A 25,297-nucleotide genomic window follows, 5' to 3' on the forward strand; every position below is an offset into this window, starting at 1 on the left:
TTTCTTTTCTATTGGTATCTCTTCTTCTTCGTTCTCGATGCTTAGAGATACAAATTCGTCAGTCCAATCGTCATTGACTGCATATGCCCATTCTGGACCAGAATATCTCCTGTTTGGTATCCTTTTCCTTTTCAATTTTGCTTCTCTTTTCGATTCTGCCTCGCTGGTACTTTCCTCTTTTGTCAAGTCTTTTTCTTCACTTGAGGATGGTACCACGACAGACACTTCCTTTCTTTTCTCTTTCACTTTTGGCCTTCCTCCGTCGTTCAAACTTTCTTCAGTCCTTTGTTTTACTGGTGATATACTTAGTCTCCTCTTTGCACCATGTCCATTTGATGGACCTGCGACCTTTTCTGTAGAAGCTTGAACCTTTTCGTCCTGTTCTGCCTTGTCCCCTCCTTCTGGGGAATCAATCACGTTCTCTTTTTCTTTTTCTGTATCGTCTGCTTCTGGGAAAGCCCTCCTCTGATCAGACTCTCCTGCTTTTTCACCTTTTCCGAGCCCTTCGTCACCGTTACTTTCGTCAGGCTCTGTATCACTTTCAGCTGCTTCAGGTTCCTTGTCACCCTCAGCTGCTTCAGGCTCTTTGCTACCCTCAGCTGCTTCAGGTTCTTTGTCACCTTCAGCTTCTTCGTCGCTGTCTGAACTTTCTCTTTGGTCTTCCCCAAGTGAGTTTGTCTCTTCGTCCTCCAATAATATCTCTCTCTCTCCTGCTTCTGCCTGTTCGCTTTCAGTTCGGTTTTGTTCTGTCTCAGCACTCAGCACTGTTTTATCAGACACTGGCAGTTTCAGCGCTTCAACTTCCTCATCTGTGGGACACAACACTTTCTTCGTGTGACTGGCGTGGATCCAGTTGGGAACCCCCGCACACTTCACAGCGGTAGTTGTCGTCAGGATCACTTGGAAAGGGCCTTTCCAACGGGGTTCCAGACACGACTTCCTCACGTGCTTCTTTACCACGACCCAGTCACCTGCTTTCAGTGCGTGTCCTGGACCTTGGATCGGTGGTAAGGTGGTTGCTTCCACCTGGTGAGAGAAAGAGCGGACCACGTCAGCCAGACCTTTGCAGTAGTCTAACACCATATCATCTGTAATATTCAAAAGCGCGTTTGCGGGAACTGCAGGATGTTCTCATAGCCCTGCCCATGAGAATTTCGTGCGGAGACAATCCAGTCTTTCTATCAGGGGTGTTTCTCATTGACATTAGCGCCAAGGGCAATGCGTCAGGCCATTTCAAATTTGTCGATGCACATATTTTCGCCATTCTTGATTTCAGTGTACCATTCATCTGCTCCACCAGTCCTGATGCTTCAGGGCGATAGCTACAATGCAGTTTTTGCTCAATGTTCAGCGCTTCGCAAAGTAACTTTATCACCTCGTTATTGAAGTGACTTCCCCTATCTGATTCTAAAGAGATCGGGAATCCGAAACGTGGTATCAACTCTCTCAACAGTAGCTTTGCAACTGTAAGGCTGTCATTTCTACGTGTGGGGTATGCCTCAACCCAGTGACTAAAAATGCACACAATCACCAACACATACTTCAGACCTCCATGCACAGGCATCTCAATGAAATCTATCTGCATACGACTAAACGGGCCACTGGCTCTGCCAATGTGGCTCGCGTTCACAACCGTTCCCTTCCCCGGGTTCATCTGCTGGCAAGTGACACATCGATGGCAAACTGCTTCTGCAGCTTGACGAAATCTGGGGTTAAACCAATCAGTTTTGAACAATCTTATCATGGCATCTCTCCCTAGGTGAGCTTGCCCATGATAGAACCGCGCAAGCTGTGATAAGAGACTGTTTGGCAAAACACATTTTCCCTCATTTGAAACCCATAACTCGTCTGGTCTCTTTATACACTGTGATTTAATCCAGGAATCTCTCTCATCCTCCCTGACGTTATTCTGCAATGCTTTTAGTTCATCTATTGTATCTATGACCTATAAGGCAAATGCTTCAGCTGGTTCGAGTTCTGGCTCACTTATCGAATTCCATTCATCCCTGAGTAATATACAGTTCAAGGCACAAAATCTTGCGACTTGATCCGCATATGCATTTCCCAGAGAAACATAGTCCTGTCCTTTCGTATGAGCACTACACTTTACCACTGCAACTTCGGCTGGCATTTGAATGGCGTGTAACAATTCCCTTATTCTCTCCCCGTTTTTCACTGGGGATCCTGAAGAAGTCAGGAAACCTCTCTGTGACCATAGTTGTCCAAAGTCGTGCACAATTCCAAACCCGTACTGACTATCAGTGTAAATGGTGACTTTCATCAATGCAGACAGTTGACATGCTCTTGTAAGGGCTACAAGTTCTGCTACTTGTGCAGAATAGACTCCTTGAAGCCAGCCCGCTTCCAAGACACCTGTTACAGTACATACAGCATATCCTGCTTTCAAAATTCCCATCCCATCTCTTAGACATGAACCATCAACAAAAACAATTTGGTCATTTTCATCAAGCTTAGTATCCTTAATGTCAGGTCGAGGTTTTGTGCAAAATTCAGTCACCTGAAGGCAGTCATGCTCGACGTCTTCAGCGTTCTCAATTTCAGCATTTTCTCCAGGAAGCAAGGTTGCTGGATTCAACGTAGTGCACCTTTTCAGCTGCACATTCGGTGAGCCCAGAATTACCGTTTCATACCTTGTGAGCCTTGCTCCAGTCATGTGTTGCGTTCGGGAGCGGGTCAAAAGTATCTCAACTGAGTGAGGGACCATGACTGTTACTGGGTGTCCCATCACTATTCCTTCACTCTGAGTGAGGCTAATACCAACTGCTGCTACGGCGCGCAAACACCCTGGAAGTGCTGCTGCGACCGGATCCAAAGTAGCTGAAAAATACGCTACTGGTCTGTTTATGCCACCATGGGCTTGAGTCAAGACAGACAAAGAACATGCATCACGTTCATGACAAAACAATGTGAAAGGCTTTGTGTAATCAGGCATACCTAAAGCTGGAGCCCTGCACATGCATTCTTTCAATTCAATAAAAGCATCCATCTCATCTCCTTTCAGCTCAATTTGATCCAAGGCATCCTTCTGGGTCAGTTTCAGTAATGGCTTTGCTAGAGTTGAGAAGTTGGGAATCCACTGGCGACAGTAGCCCACCATTCCCAAAAACTTCCTCACCTCCCTCCTTGTCTTTGGTGGACTCATTTGAAGTACACTTGTTATTCTTTCCTTCATTATTCTCCGTGACCCTTTCTCTATTTGGTGACCCAAGTATTTCACTTTCTTCTGACAGAACTGCAATTTGGAAGGAGACACCTTGTGTCCATTCCTTCCCAAATGGTTCAACAGAGCAATGGTATCGGCTGTGCAGCCACTTTCTGTCTTTGATGCAATCAGTAAGTCATCAATGTACTGTACTAGGGTTGACTCGAACGGCAATTCTAATGCTTCCAAATCTTTCTTTCGAATCTGATTGAATATTGACGGTGACTCAGAAAACCCTTGAGGAATTCGACACCAACTGTACACTCTGTCTAAGAATTTGAAACAAAAGAGAAATTGGCTGTCCTCATGAAGAGGCACCGAAAAGAATGCTTGTGACAAGTCGATGACTGAGAACCACTCAGCATCGCAAGGGACTTGAAACATTATCACAGCTGGATTTGGTACGACAGGGCAACACTTGACTATGATGTCATTTATTTTCCTCAAGTCCTGCACAATTCGGACCTTTCCACTCGGCTTTATTAGTCCCATGATTGGTGAATTACATGGACTGCTTAACACTTCTTTCAGTACTCCCTGTTTTACAAATTCGTCAATAAGTTGGGCAACTTTCATGAGGGTATCTTGTGCCATGTGGTATTGTGGGGTCTGGGGAAAGATTGCATTGGGCTTTACAGTCACTTTCACTGGTTCCACTCCTTTCATCAATCCCACCTCTTTCCCTGTCATATCCCACACTTCCTTTCCGACTGTTTCCCGTAATTCGGCTGGAATATCTTCTTCAGTTATCATCGGGAAAAGACAAATCAGAGGATATTCTTCATCGACAGTTTCCATCTCATCCCCCTCTACACTGTCCTCTTCTTCCCCATCACTGCTCGTCTGGATTGTTATTCCCTCGTCCGATCACATAATCGAACAACCCAATTTGCACAACAAGTCTCTCCCTAACAGTGCAATCGGGCTTGAGTCACATACCACAAACTGATGCACCCCTTGATAGTTACCGATGCTGACTGGTACCGGATCTGTTATTGGGTTCGTCAGGTGCCTGTTTGCTACTCCTACCACTTGAACTGTCCTCCCTGAGAGTGGCAAATTTGGTACTTCACTTCTCTTAACAGTTGAACGTGTGGCTCCTGTGTCAACCAAGAATGAAACACGATGACCCATTACTCTTCCCTCTACGTACGGACCCTTTTGATCAACTTCCAAGGATGCTGCAAGCACACAATCTCCTTCTTCTTCTGAACTTTCACTCTCCCATACATTGTTTATTCCACTCTCACTGTGTAGTGGGAACTGTTGTACTGTGCCATTTGTACTCATTACCTGACCCGAGACCTGTGGAGGAACCATCACTTGCTGCTGACTCATTGGTGCCAAAGGTATTTGCATTTGCTGATTAGGTACCATGGGTAACTGCTGTTGCATTGGCTGCATTTGCGTCATCTGCATACGGGGCATCTGCTGCGGCTGCATAGGTTGTAATCCCTGCAACTGATTTACGGTCTGAAAATTTGGGTTTGGACCTCTCATTTTCGGTCCCCTCATTGTCTGAAATGCATTGACATCATTGTTTTGCTGACCAACACCTGCACCTGCACCTTCCTGCACCACCATCGGGCACTCGCGTTTCCAATGACCGACAATTCCGCACACATGACACGGCATCACCTTCTTCATTGCCTGCACACCAGTCACAACAGTGTTCAAATCCGGACCATTATTCACAAAACCTCCTCTGCCTCTGCCTCTGGCCTGTGGCTGAAACGCCATGCTTCCCTGCAACTGCGGCTGCGCTTGCGGTACCTGCTGTTGGAACCCTTGCATCCCTTGCAAACCTTGCAGACCTGTCTGGGCTGCTTTAAGTTGCATCATCATCACCTTCTCTTTCAACCTTTTCTGTTTCACTTCAATTTCGTCGCTACAGTATTTCGCATAATTCAACACCTCATCAATAGGTTTCGATTGCCAACAAATCAAATGCGACTTTATCATCTGACTTATCTCTGGTCTCAGCCCTTCCACAAATCTGAACACAAAATGAAGCATATCCTTCGCCTTTATTGTTTCCGTGCCGCTGTAGTTTTTGAACGCCTTCAACAATCTCTCATAGTAACTATGAATCGACTCTTTAGCCTCTTGGGCAGTTCGATCGATCTTCTGCCAATCCACATTTTTCGCGGCAACCTTCGTCTTCAAATGCTCAATTACCTTATAGTACAAACTCATCACCATAGGTGATGGTGCACCCGTATCCCTGTCTCTCTCTGGTTCACTTGTCGGCCAACCTACAGCTCTTTTGCAATCCTCCCACAAATCTGCCGGAACCACAATCTCAAAGAGGGTGTTCAGGTCTTCCCAGAGACATTTTGCAAGCTTCACAAACCTATCAGTCTGTTGATACCATTCAATCGGCTTCTCTCTCAGTTTGGGAAAATCATCCGTAAAAGACTGAATGTCGCTTCTGTGCCATGGTACATGTATTAATTTTCCCCCTGCTGTCTCCCTCATTGGTAACATGGTTACTGCCTCGCTACTCTGTGGTCTTTTCTCGTTGAGCTCTGTAGCACTGTCCCTCCTCTTTTCCTTTCTCTTTACCCACCTGCTTTCCCATTTGTCGAAGCACCTCCACACTTGTGCACTCTGCAGCAATTCTCTAAGGTGCGCCTTCATGCCTGCTGACCTCATGTGTTCAAAATCTGTGGTCCCAAAATCCAATCTATAGCTTCTGCTCAAGTGTTTTGTCTTGTCTATATCAACCCCGTTTTTGTCAGCTATTTCCTGCAAGCTTTTATGCACCTTGTTCACTTCTTTCGTAATCCTGGGACATAGATACCTCAGCTCTTCTTCCGAGTAGGACTCTAACCTATTCACACCCATAGTCCCTTCCATCAACTCTTGTGCTTTCATGTTCAACCTTGACCCTATTCATATAGTCTTCTCCTTTCCCACTGGCTGAGCTTTGAGTGGAATTCAGACTGTTGAACCACTGTGTCAGCTGTTGCGCATTCAACCCCATCAGTGTAGCATTCACATCGACTGCCATTGATGGTTGCGGCAACTTTTCAGTATTCGATGACAGCGGTATCATCAGTGGGGGACTCGACCTCACCAGTGTTGACTGAGCACATATGGGACTAAACTCCATCAAGGACCCAGATCCAGTTGGCTGAGCCGCTATCGGAGTTATCCCTGGAGTGTTTTCTATGCACCTCCTTTCTGTCCCATTCTGCAGTATTGATCCCTGACCGCTCATACCTAAATTAGGCTGACTGTACAAAGGTACCGGTGGACCTACAGTAATGGGTAGCGATATCGCATCTGGGTTTTGTCCATTTCCCATGTTCTGAGGCATGTTCATTCCCACACTATGGGTCATCATTGCCGGCATGCCCATCTGACTCCCCGTCATCTGAGCATGTGCATTTCCCCCTTGCATCTGCTTTTGAGGCATCAGAAACTGAGTTGATTCAGCTTGTGCCAGTGTTGGGTTGTGACCATTCTGTCCTCCCATTACGGTTGGATCTAGAATCATTCCTGCACCGTTGTCACTGCTATAGTACCCTGGGATCTGCGGCTGATAATTTTCTGCTGGTTTCAGCATGGGCACATCTGGATATATTCTCCTAACCTGCAGTATCTGCGGGGTGAACAGTAGACTCGGGTCCTTATATCCCGATGATGCTCCTGAACTCTGAGTTTCATTGTTCTGTACCGATGCCGGAGGGGCAGAACTGGTACTTGGACCTTGTCCACTCTCTGCATAAAGTGGTGGACGGTCGTTCAGCAATTGCATGATTAACTCCTCATCCTCTAACTCCTCTTCTCTTCTCAACTTTTCCTCGTCCTCTCTATCCTTTGAACACCTCCTGTTTGTCTTACAGGTAGCTTTCTTACCTGTCTCCTCTTCTTCCTTAGTAATTGCGGGAAACAATTTTATCCCCTGCAGTACATCTGACCTCCACACCTTCTGTGCATTATCCCACCTAGCGTCCGCTAGTGTCTTTTCTACCTTCCTTATCCTGGTCTCGAACTTATTTTGCTGTTGCTGTCTAGCCATCAGTTCCCAAATCGCTAGAGCCTCAAACTGTGCTGGCCTTCATGTCGTACATCGTGAATCTCAAATTCTCCAGGATCCTTATATTGAATGTCCCATGAATCGGGAACGCTACGCTCCCATGTTTCTCTGTCAGCTTGTGCCATTGCTTTAGCCAAAGGCACGGAGCTACCCCTTTTTCCTCCATTACAATGTAAGCTGGTGTACCTTCGGGCGGCGTCTCCTCTCCTACGCTCGCTTTAATGTAAGACTCCCCCTTCATCGCACTCCTTAATGCTTTAAAAATTTAATTTTCTCGTCTTTTATTTCACAAAATTTGTAATCAATAGGTGACTTTAATTCCCGGAATACTCTTCGCTTGCCTTTCCCCTTCCAATCGAGCCCCACGGACTGCGTCCAATCCGTGCGCGACCCTTCTTTGCAACCAACCTATCCCAGCGCGGCTCCTAGTGATGTCACACTCACACACTGCGGCTGACAAAGCCTTGCGGCTAGTCCTCCTTCACTCAGCTCCTCTCGTAACAACTTCTTGCATGTATCGCGAGCTACAAAAACTAAAACAGATCTGTCGGTTTACTACAGGAAGGGTAACACAACCTCTTCAGGACCTTAGGGATTTTTCACTAGCCTCGGCAGTTATTCCATCTTTCTCGGTCCCCACGTTCGCAAGCAAATCTGACCCGCAGACCTACTCTCAACTTGTCAATGATCTATTCTAGTGCACTTAGAATTTTGTCAAAGCCCGAAGTCGAAGTTCCTTTCACTCCCTTAACACACGTACCGACTCGTTGACCACGCCCGATCAACCTACTAAACCGCCCAGACCACAACATAGATCAACATACTCCGGAGTCTCTTGACCTCGCAGGGCCCGTCTCAACAACAACAACCACGTGGACCTTTTTATGCACAAAGCGCCACACGCACATGAAGTTCGACGACTTCCCTACTCTCACACTCGGAGTCGCACCTCCGCTATTTCTATGAAGTTCGACGACTTCTCTACTTCTACACTCGGAGTCGCACCTCCGCTATCCTCTAAAAAAAATTCCTCGCAACCTTTTTCACCCAACCTGCGGCAATAAGCTGTGCAAGCGCAAAACCCTAACTTCACTCATACCGTCACTAGTACCACCAACGCCGATTCCACACCTCCGTTCTCTCCATTCGCAAGCTCCGAGATCCCGGGAAAGTCGCGGTGGACCTAGCCCATCATCATTCTGTCAATCTATTTTATCCCAAAAAATCTAATTCAACTTCTTGAATGGGGTCCCAAAAGTCGAAACCGTTAATTCAACACCATGTACTTTAAGAGTACGGGGTCCCAAAAGGCGAAACCGTCCTCTGCTACCATCTACTGATAGAGCGGTCCGTACTAGTAATTTTACCTGTATTTGGACGTTCTTTAGGCCGATGAATCTTTTGGCTAAGTGGGACTCTCCGTACTCTTAGTCAGTCAATTTAATCAAATCAATAATCAATAACGAACATAAGCAATACCCTGATCAACATAACACTTGACAATTAGTCCAGAATACATTTCGGCGAACCCTGACCTTTCAGTCAGGAATAACCACACCAGTTTATTCAAAGTTAGTGAATTTATTTCCCTATATTAACAAAGCTAGCACGATATAGATGTGTCTCAACACCAAATGATAAACATAAATGAACATTAATAGCTGTCCATAACGACGAAACAGGTGCAATCTATGCAGCATTTGAATAACAAGGCATTCTATAATAGCAATGCAAATCACTAATAGTATAATCTGTAATGAGCTAATTGCATACATTTAGTCAGCATAACAAGGTCTCAAATTGCATCGTGCAACAGAAGGAATCCTCATCTAACCTCAAATTAGCATCGGCATGTGGGACTTCATGCAAAACAATTTAGCAACATTAATTTGGAAAACTCCTAACTAGGGATCTTATAAAAAATCAGCAGTTGGTTACCTAAAAGAAACACAATGCAATTGTACAATTTCCTTTCATATTTACCAATTACGATCAGCATACAAGGAAGTCTTCGTCTCACAGGTACCGTTTCTCGATCAGCATGGGTACCGTTTCGATCAGCATGGGACGGGGCAAAAGGGCAGGGGTGGACGGGACAATTGCCTCACGGCGGCAAGGTAAAACTACTACTTCATGTAAAGGGATCAAAGTTAAAGTCTCTAGGGCAAGAATCATTTAAAGTCTCTTTCTCTCGATTAGAGAAAGCATCAAAGTCTCTTTCAAAATGGCGTCGCAGCAAGATGGGCCATAATAGCTACGAAGTCCTGCAAAATGGCGGGATGTCCAATAATGTCCAATAATGGCTGCAAAAGGCTGCAATAGCTACTTTCTTCTCGTGCACCTGGTTTTTATAGACAACAGTTCAAGTCCAGTAGGGTCTTCCATTGGAGGGTTCATAGGTTAGCTTCAAATTGTCCAATCAAAAACGACAGTTCTCAAGCTTTTACTTAAGCATACATTATCCTTGGAGATGGGTACGCAAGTTGCAACATTTTAGACCAATTAACTCACTTTCAGAGCTTCCATTGTCCGCACCTGCAGATCGACCTTGGAGCAAAGAGAAAATATGCCAAGCTGGCACGAAACTTTAAGATAAGCATGTGAACGATCTCAGTGGAAAAGTACAGCTTCAAGCAAAAATACACGTTTATTAGCACATTGGAAAAATACGAGCATCTAAACCGTGAGACCAGGCAACTAGGCCAAAGCCTCCACTAAAGTAATGCTAAGCTAAAGCATTTCAAGCAAGCAAATCATAGCACACGTTTACGATTATGTTGGATTAGTGCAATTCTAATACATCACGTTATATAAAGCACGCTTATAAATGTTGGCAAACTACTCTGAGGGCACATTTTGTCCCCGTACAATCTTTATTAGTTCGGTTAAAGTCACACATGATTATTGCAGCACTACGTTTATGCGTTAATAAATGTAAAACCTTCATTTTCTGCTTCATCACATGCGATAGGAAGGAGGTGAAATGGTGAAGTGAGCCATGGTAGCATTGTCATCAAGTCCCTGGTAAGTAAGTAATGACCAATTGTCTGGCCAATTGACTGGTGGTCAGCCATTTTAAGACATTTGGGTTTGGCATGTAGGACAGACAACATAGCCACATGTCCATCTGCAACACTTGTGCCCATTTTTATATATGACTTTAACTCCAATATTTTGGTGCTAGAAATGGCTAGCGCCAAAATATAAATATGAAGTTAAGTTTACTCCGGATTTGCGTAAAAAAAATGACGCAAATCCGGTGCAAGCAGAGTATAAATATGCCCCCTGGTGTCTTAGTGTCGGAACCAGACAACAGCTTGGTTGCAGTTATGAAGGAAATTTAGGACGTTATGGTGGAACCAGGATAAAGTTGCTTGGGAAAATATGTTATAGTTTCTTACTAAAACTTTTATGTATGTTTTGTAATGTTTGCTTATATCGTTTGTTAGCCATGATGTCCCCTGCGACAGCACAACAAAAATCGAAAATATACAGTAATAATAAAGATGATAAAAGCAATAATTATAATTGGTTCCCCACCTTTTGTGGACGTATCTGCAACAATAGGTAGCTCAGAGACTACATGCTGCTGTCGTGCAAATTAGTGAATGACGCATTTTCACAGTTCTCGGGTTCTCCCTGAACAGCATTGTTCCCTGCTACGTGGGGTCATTGGTAGCATTCAAAAGAAGATCCTAGACTCTTTCATGGTTATACAGCTTTCCCAACTCCTCGAAAGGAGTTAAGAAGGGAGCTACACACTCCCCAGGACGGGAGAGAAAATGCACACAGCCCACGACTATAGCAATTAAATCAGTTTTAAGGAATAGTCTAATATTCATAAATGCAATTATTGAATTGCTTATGGTGCTGCAAGCTTTATATTTGACTTCTGTAGATAAGGAAACAAATAAAGCAATGACTTAGCTCCGAGTCACAGGGAGCAGTGTTGTGTTCGAATGCAATTTGTCACATCTTGCAGTGTCTGCAGAGACAGATTTCATATTTAAGATGAACAAAATAACATAGCTAACAGCTAAGTAATAATGATAATGTGATTGTGCCCAATGCTGTCAAGGTAAAATGTAACATATTGGAAATAAAGCATAGCCTTGAACTATTAGCACTCAAAATAGCTGCTTTTCTGCTCAAAGCCTTAAGCTGATATCATTTCTTCATTTTTGCCGAAAACAAGAATCGTTATCAGTATGTCAGTTATGTGTTCCATTGTGTTGGTACCTGCGCTGATACTGTTGCTTCCAGATAGGATGATCCGTGGTCTCCCTCACAAGTTTCTTTACAAGGTAGGATGAACGTTATTCTTATGAGTCCAACCGAACAAGGAGCAATTATTTATTTAGTAAAAAGATAAAATACTTTGTAGAAAAAAATTCACACACAAACACACATATTTACATTCACACACATGTATTTTCACCGAGGCATACCCAAATTTACATGCATTTTTACTCAGGCACACTCATAGTTACATGCATGCACGCATGTACTTTCACCCAGACACACATTCACATGGGCACAAAACAACCATTGAGGCCCATATTTGCAAAAGGGCTTGCATTGCCCTTGCGTCACGCAAGGTGGTGCAGGGCAATGCAGGCTGTTAAGTGGGATTTACTAAGCCATTCAAAGCCATCTTGTGTGGCTCTGCGTGCCTTGGTAAATCCAGAGTAATGGAAGGTTGGGAAATCGCTAAATGCATTGCTTTGGGAAGGCGCTCCATGGTTGAAGCATGGGCGTTCCAATGCATCTACCCATGAAATGTGGCACAACTCCAGATTTACATAAGTCAGTAAATTTGGATTGCACTAAAATAGTGCAACTTCCCAACAGATGTGTAAGAAGGAGAAATATATTTTTTCTCCTCCTATTTACTCTTCTTATATGTGATGCATTAGTCAGCATACGTAGAAAAAGGGAAATGCCTCTTTTGATTGTTTTTGTGCAGGAAGGTGTCCCTTCCCCTGTAAAAAAACAATCTTGCCTGTAACACAGGCACCTTTGCCTCATGGAGTGAGGCCTGCTTTGGCACTAGGCAACACTCTGTGTGCTCAGTAGATATTACACATTTCTGCTCGCTCCCCATCACACAGCGCAGTGCAGCAAGCTGGCTTTCTGCTTTGCATGACACTTTGACAAATCTGGCCCAAAGTATTTGAGAGGACAATTGTAAATAGCACTGACAAATCTGAGAAGTAAAGCCAAACTACATATGCTGGTCCAGTCAGGGCCTATGTTAACATTCCCACAGCCATTCATATGCACTTATGATTTATCTCATGGTAGAGATCTAACACTTTTTGCGCATGTTTTACACCTTGATGACCATTAAGATTCTCTGTATGTAACAACATGTAGAGAGTTTGCTGACCTAAGTGGGGCCCACCGAGGCCACCAGTACAACCATTTGAAAGCCTGTACTATTCTCTTATTACATTTTGCATATAGCAAAGAAAAGGGTCAGAAGACATAGGAGTACTGAGTGGAGAGAAAAATAAATAGTTCAGACTCAAAGTTCAAGAATCTAGTTGTCAGGATACTGATTTTCCATCTGTTGTCCATATTCACCAGAAGTAATTTCCATTAATTCTCAGGACCAATCATAAGAGAGGTACAGAGCTGACTTTGTGTGAGGCTTGTACAATCCAGAGTAGGCCATTTGTACCACATCAATCAAGAGGGTTTGTAAATGTAAGTATATGGTCAAGTGCAGGGTAGAGAAAAAGCAGGGTCCTCAAGAAATTAGATTATGAGGAAAATTTTAGAAGAAGAGATTAGAATAAGGTACAGGATTACAAGTCTTTACTCTCGAGACTAAGAGTAAAGAGAAAGAGAAGAATGCTATGGACATTTAGCAAAGTGTTCCTTTCACAAAGTTTGAATATTGCCTTAAGGTATAATGGACGAAAGGGGCTATTAAAAAAAGATTTGCAAGGGCCAAAGTATTCAAGTGAAGAAGTCCGCCTTTATAGATAGCATGCCCATTTGCTGAGTATTCTTTAAATGTGGAATGCTCTAACAACTGTAGGAACAGGTTAGAAGAGGAAATTGAGGGAGAAGCAATAGGAACACGTTAGTCTCCAACTTTTTCTGTGGTGAGAGCTACTTCTGCTCAAGGAAAATCTCCATGATCTACTACCATATTTTATCACTGTAAAATAGTGACCAGATATGACAAAACCTAAGCCAGATTATCAGTGATGACCACCCAAGCAATACAGGTGAGGTTACCACAAAAACACCATGAAAAATGTTATCACAATTAAATGCCTCTCCCTGATTAATGAAATACCAGCCAAAGCATCACATGTCTTCCAGCAGAGTGGACATAACCACAGCAATAGCCCTCCCCAACTCAGCTTCAATTGTCATCAAACTATCCACTATCAGGCATGGCCATTATTATGCGAGGGGAGGCTGCCCTTGTCAGAGATGGCTAGAAGTTGGCCAGTCATGTTCTTAATATGTCTGTGTTGGTTTCTGGTATGCCACAACTAGACCAATGCCCAAAAATAGTCAAGGATGACCATCATTATGCCATTTGCAATTTTATGACATGAATGAACACAATTGTGCCAGATAGTAACCCATAATGATGGGGGCGAATGGTCTTCTTCTTGTCCCTGACACCAAGAAAAGCTTTCAGGTAGTGACACTGTTTATTAGGGAGGGACACAATGCACACACTGTCCCAAATTGGGCTCTCAGTTTTCTCAGATTTGAATCAATACCCTGTTCTCTTCAATGCTTTGACTGATCCTGCACCCAAATAAAACTCTCTGGCTCCTGTAGTCTGACACTTCAGTGTGTCAGCACCAGTTACTGCTCAGGCTACTGCTGTCACTCTTCTTTCATCGCCCAATCTTCACATACATAGCATGACTGATACAGCAGGGCCTACAGCATGTCCAATCTCCTTTGGAGGTAGCTAGATTGAAACTGGAGAGAGATGGTGATGTTGCAGACCTCGTAGGCTGGCACATTGTTTGTTTGATTATCATGAATCATGTCATTGATTTGCCTGGCTGTCACTGTAAGTCTCTTGAGATGAGCAGTATTGCCTCTTTAAAATGCACAGTCTTCCTGAATAAGATACTGGGGCCCATATTTATACTTTTTTAGCGCCGCATTTGCACTGCTTTTTGACGCAAAAACGGCGCAAACTTACAAAATACAATTGTATTTTGTAAGTTTGCGCTGCTTTTGCGTAAAAAAATGATGCAAATGCGGCGCTAAAAAAGTATAAATATGGGTCTGGGTTTGGCTATACATCTGAGCGAAGCTGAGCTACTTTGAGGGTGGTGGTGAGCTACCAGTAGCTCCTGAGATACTTGTTGGAGACCCCTGCGTTAGACATTATGTTGAGAAGAAATAGAAAGCAAAGACAAAATATCGGGCGGCAAAAGAGCGATGTTTAGATATTTATGATTGTTGCTAAGTGGGAAAGTTTATTGGTGGAGAATAAAGGTGCGAGAAGAGGCTTGCTAGGTCTAACAATAAAGACAAACATTTCAGGAGAAATTATATCAACCTAATTGATTGAAGGAGAAAGAGTATAGTCATAAGCTATCACATGCAAGAGGGGTAAAGGCTGGTTTTGAAAATATTAACAGTTACTCCTTAAGTATTGCACCACACCAAAAAGGCAATACAGTAGATGGAACAGGTAATGATGACAAGCATGAAGCAGACACAAAAAAAGAATAAAAGCAATTAAGCCAGTCACAAAATGTAAAGGAAGGAAAAGCAGAAGTACAATGTTTAAGCTGTGTAAAAGGAAAGAAGCATACTGGTAAAACCGGGGGCTTACGTTAACCAGTGCAAATACTAGTAACTAGTCAGTAAGTAATCCATAGTTGTAAACTGAGGGTAGTTGGCAGGAGAGAAAGAAAGAAGGCATGGAAGGAAAACCAGGCATTTAGCAAAGCTGGCAATGATGGTTGTGGTTGAGAGCAAAGCTGTTGGATGATTGTTTGGAGAGAGTGGTAGAAGACAGATCTAGGTTTATGGAAAAAGGGGTGACTTGTGGACATAAGAGGCAGAACCTTTTTGTTCCATGCTTGGTGGTGCAGGAGCAAGTCTTATTGGGTTTTATGTGTGATTTGTGCCTTATAGATCAATGTCTAGATCCCATCCCTGAATTGGATAGAAGAAGGGATGAAACACAGCTCAAAATAGAGATTGGTCCTTAGGGAGTCAAGTGAAAAAGACTGACTTAAAAGTTGTTGTTTGTTCAGCGATTTGCAGGTAAAATATATGTGTGCTGTTCAGACCCTCAATTTGTACTTTTGTTATTTATGTATTTCAGGCTTACCCCCTTTTATATGTACCTTACTGTAACTAGGAACCAGTGGCAGGAAATGATGGCCTGCGTGACGTGGTCAAATCAGCCTTCACCTGTACCTAACACACTGCTGCATGCCCCACTGCCTGCAGCTGAAACCAAATGTTTTTTACGGAGCCTCAAATGGTAATAACTGTTATAATTCAACCTTTAAATGATAATGGCCTGAACTAATGTGCAAAAGGTTTTAATTAAAAATATTCATAATTAAAATGAAGTGGGGTTTGGTGCCTTTTACCAAATTGTTTATGTGGAGGTCACATTGTCCAAAATGTCAATAGCTATAGGAGGGGAACCCTTGTAATAGCACAATACTGACTGATTGCAGCGATTCCAAGTTTGTAAGAAACATGATCCAGTTCTGGAAAGGGGAGATAGATGGTGATGAGAACAGTGCTGGGATATTTAGGGTACATTGTCAGATAAAGATAAAACTACCTTATTTGGAGTTTGCCAAGACTCTCTGCAAGGTGGCACTCTCCATTGTGACCTTGAATTAAAACTAAGGGGCTTATTTACAAGCCTCGGTGGTGGAGGCGGCACAGAAAGTGACTTGCTGCACTACTCTGCGCCACTGGGAAAGGGCAGAAATGCATTGTATCTACAAGATACTGTGCATTTCTGTCCTCTTCCCCTGCGCTGGCACTAAAATTAGCTGCCTAGCGCCAGTGCAGGCACCCTTGCACAATAGCGCAAGGGTGCCCATGTTGCAGTGAAATATTGTTTATTTGCAGGAAGGTGTCCCTGTACATAAACAATCACTAATGACCTGTTGCTTTTTTCTATGTGTACTGCAGAATGCAGCACATATAGAAAAAGCAAAAACAATGAGAAATATAAGTATTTCTCTTGGTTGCACCACTTTAACACCACCCCTGGGGTGGCGTTCGTTTTTGGTGCTGCCTCAGATTTACAATTTCTCATAAATCTGGGGCAGTGTCAAAAGCAATGGGTGTTGCAGGGAAACGCCCACTACAACACCCTTTGAATGCTCCGCTGCTGCAGAAAATTGTGTTGGGGCCCATATTTACAAGACAGTATTAGGCCACGCAAAGTGGCTTAGTGCTGCCTTCTAAATGTAGAAACAGACAGCAGCGCCACCGGAGAGTTGCTAGCAGCACCACCGGAGAGTCGCTAAAAGTGATGCTCCGGTGGCGCTAGGCACTTGTAAATAAGACACTTAGGGGGTCATTACAACCCTGGCGGATTGCGGAGAACCGGCGGTAAGACCGCCAACAGGCTGGCGGTCTTACCTAGGTGAATTATGACCATGGCGATTACCGCCATAGTCATCTGCCGGTTCTTCGTCCCGCCCGCCAGGGCGGAAACGACCGCCGGGCTGAAGACCTGGGTCTCCAGCCCTGCGCCCGTCAGTATACCGCCGGCGGTATTTCGACCCGGCTTACCGCCGTAGATTTCCAACGGTCTCAACCGCCATGAAATCCATGGCGGTAAGCACTATCAGTGCCAGGGAATTCCTTCCCTGGCACTGATAGGGGTCACTACCACCCCCCACCCCCACCCCGACTCCCTCCCCTACACTCCCCACCACCCCTGCCAACCCCCAAAGGTGGCAGGGCCCCCCTCCCCACCCCAACCCCCAACATAACATTACTGACACACACCTGACACGCATGCAGGCACCACCAACACACACACGCACACACCCCGACATACATGCCCACAGCCACACACACAGTCAGGCACGCACACCCACATTCAAACATACACGCACACATCCATACAGACATACCCACAGACATACACGCACTCATTCCCATACACACAACACCCCCGCAAGCATACACGCACTCACACACCCCCTCTACATACAAACACGCACACCCCCATGCACGCACACAACACACAACACCCCCCCAACCCCCTCCCCTAACGGACGATCGACTTACCTGGTCCGTCGATCCTCTGGGAGGGGACGGGAGCCATGGGGACGTGATTCGCTTGGCGGTGTTCTGTTGGCGTGGCGGTGGAGGTGGAGCAACCTCCATTTCCCCGCAGCCCGCAAGTATGGCTGTTGGTGGCTCTCCGTCGGAATAACGACGGAGAGCAGCAAACAGTCATAATACGGCGAGAGGCAAACCGCCTGCACAGGCGGTCTTCCGCACAGCGGTCCCTCGGCGGTCTTACAAAAAGACCGCCGAGGTCGTAATGACCCCCTTAGTATTATAATCCTATAATGTACCTGCTCCGTCTTTATCTTAACTAACTGTGGTTGATAAGTGTCATTTCTTCTCTAACTCTAACCACTCACCATATTTTTGATCTAGTTTTTGCTCTCTTCCTTAGGTGAACTAATTCCATTACTGACAAGGTTTTTACTGGTTGTTTCTAAAGTGCACAGACACATTTTGAGGTCCAGAAGAATTAGAGAACACCAAAAACAAATAGCTAGAATGTATCCTTTCAGCTCATGAAGGGGCTCAATTTGATGTACGTGGTAAGAAGTAGTGGTGAGAGATGAGATGTGAGGGATTCAAATAGTGTTTTCACAGGAGGGAATTTTGAACCTTTTACCCTTACCATTGATAGCGCAACTAGGGCCAGATGTAGGAAAATAGCAAATTGCGACTTGCAATTTGCGAGTCCGTGCGACTCGCAAATTGCAAGTCGCAATTTGCTATGCAGAAAGGTGTCTCAGACACCTTCTGCGAGTCGCTATGGGGTCGCAAAGACCCACCTCATTAATATTAATGAGGTGGGTCGCAATTTGCTCCCCCATAGCGACTCTGGGCTCTCACAGGTATGGAGGCCTGCTGGGAACAGCAGACCTCCATGTCCGTGACTGCTTTTAAATAAAGCAGTTTTTTTTTTCCAAGTGTAGCCCGTTTTCCTTAAAGGTTCGGATTAGTTTCGGATTATTTCAGGGCAGGTAGTGGTCCCTTGGACCACTGCCTGCCCTGAAAAAATTATTTTGGGTCCAGTCACAAAGGGGAAGGGGTCCCCTGGGGACCCCTTCCCATTTGCGAGTGGGTTACCATCCACTTCAAGTGGATGGTAACTGCGACTCCATTCGCAAATGGAATTGCATACCACTGCGACTCGCAAATAGGAAGGGAACACCCCTTCCTATTTGCGACTCGGAAATGCATTTTGCGAGTCGGTTCACTTGCAAAATGCATTTCAGCATAGCAAACACGCATTTGCGAGTCGCAAACGGCGATTTTTGCCGTTTGCGAGTCGCAAATAGTTTGCTACATCTGGCCCCTAGTCCTTAGTAAGTAAACTTACAAGGGGACGCGTATAGGTCGATGAACCTTTTGGATCGCATGGAGTATCCTAGTCAAGAGGTAACCAATTGAACTTCTATAAACATAACAATTAATAAGAAACATCAAGGAAAAGCCCTATCTAATATGAAAATACCATCACTCTCACAAAGGTTAATTGTTTTTATTCCCTACTAGTTACAATTCTAATGAAAAACCTTTATTCAACTTTATTGTTAGTCAAACTTTATTAGAATCATAAGCAAACTATTCACCAAGAATTATTGATAAGCAAAAACAAGCATCAACATAAGTTAGCAAATCCTTTAACATTATGAATAATTCAGCAATGCAAGTCAGTCTGTCAACTGTCACTGTTAAGTCACCCTTGTCAGCCTACCTAACTCAAATTAGCATCAGCATGTGGGTCTTCATGCGAAAACAATTTAGTCAAAAATCATTCATTTGGAAAAATCTATCTATAGAGAGAAAAACATTTTAAAACAGTGCTGTTGGTACCTAGAAGAAAAAGCACACGTTAGTCAGTCACATTGTTATAGCTACCTATCCAAAATAGATCAGCAATGAGTCAGTCGTCGTCTCCAGGTCATCAGTCACCAGCAAGTATCAGGCTCACAGAGAGTAAGCCCAATTATCAGCACTTCGGACAGCGTCTCCTGACGTCATCAACTTTCGCCTCTCCGCTCTCCACTCTCTGCTCTTGTCATGACTTTTTATTAGGGTCTCTGAGCCCGTCCCACAAATTGCTAATTGGTCAACCTCATCAGGGATTATGAGTCCAACCTATAGTTTTGTCTACCATTTGTTTGCGTCTTTTCAAGCATCAAGTTCCATTAATATGATTGGTCCTTCTGTCGATGAGAACATCATCCAGCTCCTGAGGTAACAAAATTGTTGCCTACAGTCTTTTAGTCAGTGCTTCTATTGTTCAAATTCTGGGAAAGTATGTTTAGCCTACTCTACACATAATTGTATCAATTTGTTTTCATCATCTCCTGCCCTCTGGTACATTTGCAGAAATGTCTAGCAGAGCGCGTCTGAACTCTGTGCAGTTCAGGGTCCTTTTCTCCAGTTCCAGTCCTCTGCAGCTCATCACGTCTCCACGTTTAAGCAAGCAAAGCCCAGCTCCGACCAGGCTTCGAATTCGGCTAAGTTAAGAATATGAAGCATCATAAAACATAGGTTATACATTCAAATATGGCATATTAATGCATAATTTTTAATATTTTTCATTATTTTAGCATTGTTAACACATATGGTGACCACTCCCGTGGGCACATTTTACTCATACACGTTATTTTCAATTATTAGTTTCTTCTATCAATATTTCTCATTAGTATGTATACACAAATCATTAGAAATTTCTCGTATTAGCATATCTGCTCCAACACCATGAGTGCACAGTTTTGTAGGAACAACAATCAAGATAAGATCTTTTTGGAAGTGTGTGATAAAAGTGAATCAAATCATCAGTCAAGATAAACCAGTTGAGAATGTTTCTGTTTATGCTAAATTAAGACTTAACAATGCATAGACGAATCTGATGGATCATGTCTCCAAGCCCAAAGAGGATTTGAAGATGTACAGACTTGCAACTCTGGTATGTTCACTTCCTAGCGCTCTTGTCTCTGTGTCCCTTGAGCCGTATTGGAATATGTAATATCGCCTTTGATTCCTTAACATTCGAGGAGCAGGGGACCAGCGAGAGAGGACAAGCAATGCAATGAGTGGTTGCTTACTGAATAGGATTCTTGAATGAAACAGTATTTCTTAACAGTACCTTGCAGTGTTCTCCTTCATAACAGTGGCAATGACTGGAAATTAACTCTGCGCATTGGTTAGGTGAGTGCTGCATTCACCCTCTGCTTTCATGCACACTCAGTCAGTCTCTCCAGCGGTGCAAAGTTTCCCAGACACCATTGCTACAACTCCAACTTGAATTCCAGTAGGCAACTATGATCAGCGATTCAGGAGAATTAATGGTTTTGAGGAGGATCAACGCATGTGTGTAGTTTCGCGCACGTCCGGTGGCTATTTTGAATGGAGTTGGTGCAGTGGAGAAATTGCTATTACCCCCAACATCATAAACATGACGTTTATGTATTCATGGGACTTGTCAAATTGTGTGCTGTAACCTTAGATTTATGTGAAGTGATGCATTCAGAAACAGCAACAGAGTGCATTCACTGTAGTGGTAGGAAAAGTATAGTATGTGTTGTATTTTTACTAAGAGAAATGTAATCATTTGGTATTTCACTTAAAACCATCCTTATTTGGTTTGAATGTGATCTAGTATAGAATGTTAACAGGTTACACAAAGGGTGAAAGGGTAACATTGCCAATTTTAGCTCTCCATCATAGTTGAATATATGCAATAACAATTTAATTTGTTTTACTGAATGTAACATGAAGTTTAAATGAGAATGTGAAACTAACATTTATAGTAATGTAGAATAAAATGTGTGCAATGTATAATGTGAAATCATATGTGCCTTTGCTTAATGTTGACTCGACTAGGCCTGAAAATTCCCTTAAAGTGATAAACTATTTCCCATTTTCTACTTACATGTCATTTCATTGCAGGAAAATTCCCATGCAATGTATGGTTTGAAACAGATGTGCTATTTTTTTACTTATATAGAGAGCCTGAGAAAACAACCTTGGAGAATGTCCATGGATAGATTGAGAAAGAAGTGCCTGTTCCTTTTCACACATATTGCAGCAAATGTTCAGGAGTCCAAGGACATCAACGCTCCAAAGTTTGTAGTGGGTCCTGAACTTGGTGTATCTAGTTTCACCGTGCAGTGTGAGAAAAATGGAACACGCGATGGCCTGATTATTGGGTGTTACCAGGTGGACTAATTATCATTTTAACTGGGACTTTCACTGATTGATTGTGAGGTAGATTCTCTTGGACTTTGAGAGGTACAGACCTCTGACTTCTCCCTTTGCCCCATGCTTTGCCGAGTGTGCCCTTCGCTTAAACCATACCCCTAAGAAGACTCTTGACCTTCTGAGATGCTGACACCTTCCAAATTTTACATGTCTTTCTTACCAATTCCATTTTTCATTTTTCCAAATTCTTTTTGTCTTTTTTCTTTTCCTCACTTTTTGCCTGTTGCCCTTTGGTTAGATTCTAATTTTTGATGGCCTAGGCTTTAAAGAACTTACCCTAATTGCCCTTAGATTTGCTTAACTACATTCTTTTAACTTGCACTAATGTGTAAGAGAAATGGTCAGAGGCTATTTCCTGAACACCAGATACTACTATTGAGATTTTGTATCACAGCTACTGAATCCTTAGTTTGCCTTATGCTAGCCCAACTAAACATCTTTAGGAGGCTAGGTTTTCCTATAGTAATATTGTGTCACTTCTTAAAGATTGTCTATGATACCTTGAGTCTTAATTTATAATAAAACCCTTTAACTTCATCTCTGAGTTGGGTTTTTATTGTGTGGCCAAAGTGGTTACACTGTAACTTAAATGTTGGCTGATAAATGATTTAGCTATCTAGAAAAGTCCCTCTGTACCAGGGGTGTCCAACAAGTAGCTTTGGAGCTACTGGTAGCTCATCATCACCCTCAAAACAAGTCTCAGAGGTGTAGCCAACCCAGTATCTTATTCAGAAAGTCTGTGGCCCTGCTGGATCAGTCACGCTATGTATGTGAATATTGGGTGATGAAAGAAGAGTGACAGCAGTAGCCTGAGCAGTCGCCAGTGTTGACACACTCAAGTGTCGGACTACAGGAGCCAGAGAGAAGAAACGTTTTATTTGGGTGCAGGATCAGTCAAAGAACTGAGAAGAACAGGGTATGGATTCAAAGCTGAGACAATTGAGAGCCCAATGTGTGTGCATGTGCATTGTGTCCCTCTCTAATAAACAGTGTCGCTTCCTGAACGCTTTTCTTGGTGTCAAGGACAAGCAGAAGACCATACGCCCCGATCATTATGGGTTAATATTTGCCACAATTGTGTTCATTCAAGTCATAAGAGTGCAAATGTCATAATGATGGGCATCCTTGACTATTTTCGTGCATTGGTCTAGGTGTGGCATACCGGAAACCAACATAGACATATTAAGAACGTGACTGGCCAACTTGTAGCCATCTCTGACAATGGTGGCCTCCCCTCACAAAATAATAGCCATGCTTGATAGTGGATAGTTTGATGATAATTGAAGCTGAGTTGGGGAGAGCTATTGCTGTGGTTATGTCCGTAGTGCTGGAGGGCATGTGATGCTTTGGCTGGTATTTCATTAATCAGGAAGATGCATTTAATTGTGATAGCCTTTTTCATGGTGTTTTTTGTGGTAACCTTGCCTGTATTCCTTGGGTGGTCACCACTGATAATCTGGCGTGGGTTTTGTCATATCTGGTCACTATTTTACAGTGATAAAATATGGGAGTAGCTTGTGGAGATTTTCCTTGAGCAGAAGTAGCTCTCACCACAGAAAAGGTTGGAGCCCCTGCTGTGTACAAACTCCAAGATTTCCAACTTCAAATTAGAGCATAGAAAATGCTCCAGCAAAGCTGGTATTAGGGGATGGTTCATTCCTCAGGTAGAGACATAGAGAGTGTCACGGCTTAGTCTTCAGGTAGGGAGGTAGGTAGAGAACATCACAGTTCAGTCCTTAGGTAGGGAGTTGGAGAAAACCATGGTTTAGCCCTTAGAGAGATAGAGAGTGTACCCTTTGGAATTGTCCAAACCCAGCCCAAATTCTGACCCCATGGTTCAGAGGATTGATGGAGTTCCAGCGTCTTTCCAGTGCAGCCGATGTGTAAGTATCAATAGGGTTGCGCTTTGCATTGCTATGCTTAGATTGCAGTGATTTGTGGTGACTGTGAGGTGTTTTGCAGAGACAAATTAAAATTTTTGCATGGATGTGGCCCTTAATGCAAAGAAGTTGAGTTGGTTATCGCGTCCGTAGTGGTCTCAAATTCAGGAATATGTCACCAGTGTAGAAGACACTTGTTATTCTTGTCTGCTGTTTAAGCGGTGCTGATCATGAGTCTTTGTCGACAGTACTATCAGTAAGGTACGTTCTTTGTGTGATTGTGAGAGGTTGGTATAGTGAATCTCAAGCACAAAGGGAGAAACTGTATCAACCTGAGTGAGACCTGCTGGTCGAGGTTTAATTTGAGAAGTGAATGTGAGAGGAGGTCTGAAAGGGAAGGTACAAACTGTTTTTGAAGTGATTGATTTTCCCAAACCTTTAGCGGAGCAGGCAAAGTTGCTGTTGAAAAGTCACTTGCATTATTTTACATCTTGGTTTGAGTGAGAGAGTGAGTGCAAGAGAAATTGTAAAGGAGGGTGAGCTGCTGCAAGGAGTGAGATTGACGTCACATTGTGCTGCGCTGGTTTACTTTGGTTGGTGTAAAGCCGCGCTGGTATTAGTGGACTATGCCACAGAGAGTTACACTGGTATTGGTTGCGACCATCGAACAGGGAATTGTGGGTGAAGAACTACTTCCTGATTGTGAATGAAAGTCAATTATGAATTAGAGAAATCTGGTAGGAAAATGAAATTCCTTAAAGCACTGAAAAGTTTTTTGAAGGAAGATGCATTTATACTGGTTAGAGAAGGAGTGGATATTCCACCACGAAGGTAGTCCAGGTAAATTTGTGATGCTGAACATAGGTCTTCATAGATGTCTTTGGCTTGAGCAATGGCATAATATCACTGAGAAAGAGGGTGCACTGGTGTTTCCATGCTACAGAACACATAATTTGAGAACTATTTAGAATTTGCCATGAATATCATATGAGATGAAACAGCCTCCTAGTCCCACACAGTTTGAAGCACTTAATACTTGGGAACATATAACACATCAGAGACAGAAAGAGAAATAATGGGGAAAATTTGAAAATCAATGAGAACTTATGCCAATGCTAGATGGGACAATGAACAAAAAGATTGAAGAACAGACTAAATTGATGGAACTAGATTATATATTGTCCTAATTAGCGAAGAAACAAAGAAGAAAAAGCTAAACAGAGGGAAAAGAAGAAGAAGGAAAGCACCAAGGAAACTGAGAATAAGGATGAGAACTCTGAAGACGATTCTAATGATGATTTCATAAGAAAGCTACTGTTGAATCGTCCACCACCATACAATGTAGTTCAAACTGAAAGGACATCTGAAACTAGGGAAGTGAAGCCTTTGACATACCCACAGCACCTGTTGAGCCAAGCTTAAATCAGACAGGAGGAAACAGGGAAGACAGCTCCTCAGAGCCCAAATGCTTTAACTACTCCAGATGCACTAACTGTTAGAGTGACAATAGGTCCTGTAGTTCCATTATATGGTCCATGAGCAACAGGAAATAATACATATTCATTGGTTGTTCCAACTGTTTCTTTAACAAGGAATGTCTAGAGTAATTATAATTCAATGATAATTCAGAGAATTTGGCAACAA

The sequence above is a fragment of the Pleurodeles waltl genome, chromosome 1_2 (genome assembly GCF_031143425.1).
Source record: "Pleurodeles waltl isolate 20211129_DDA chromosome 1_2, aPleWal1.hap1.20221129, whole genome shotgun sequence".
Lineage (NCBI taxonomy): Eukaryota > Metazoa > Chordata > Amphibia > Caudata > Salamandridae > Pleurodeles > Pleurodeles waltl.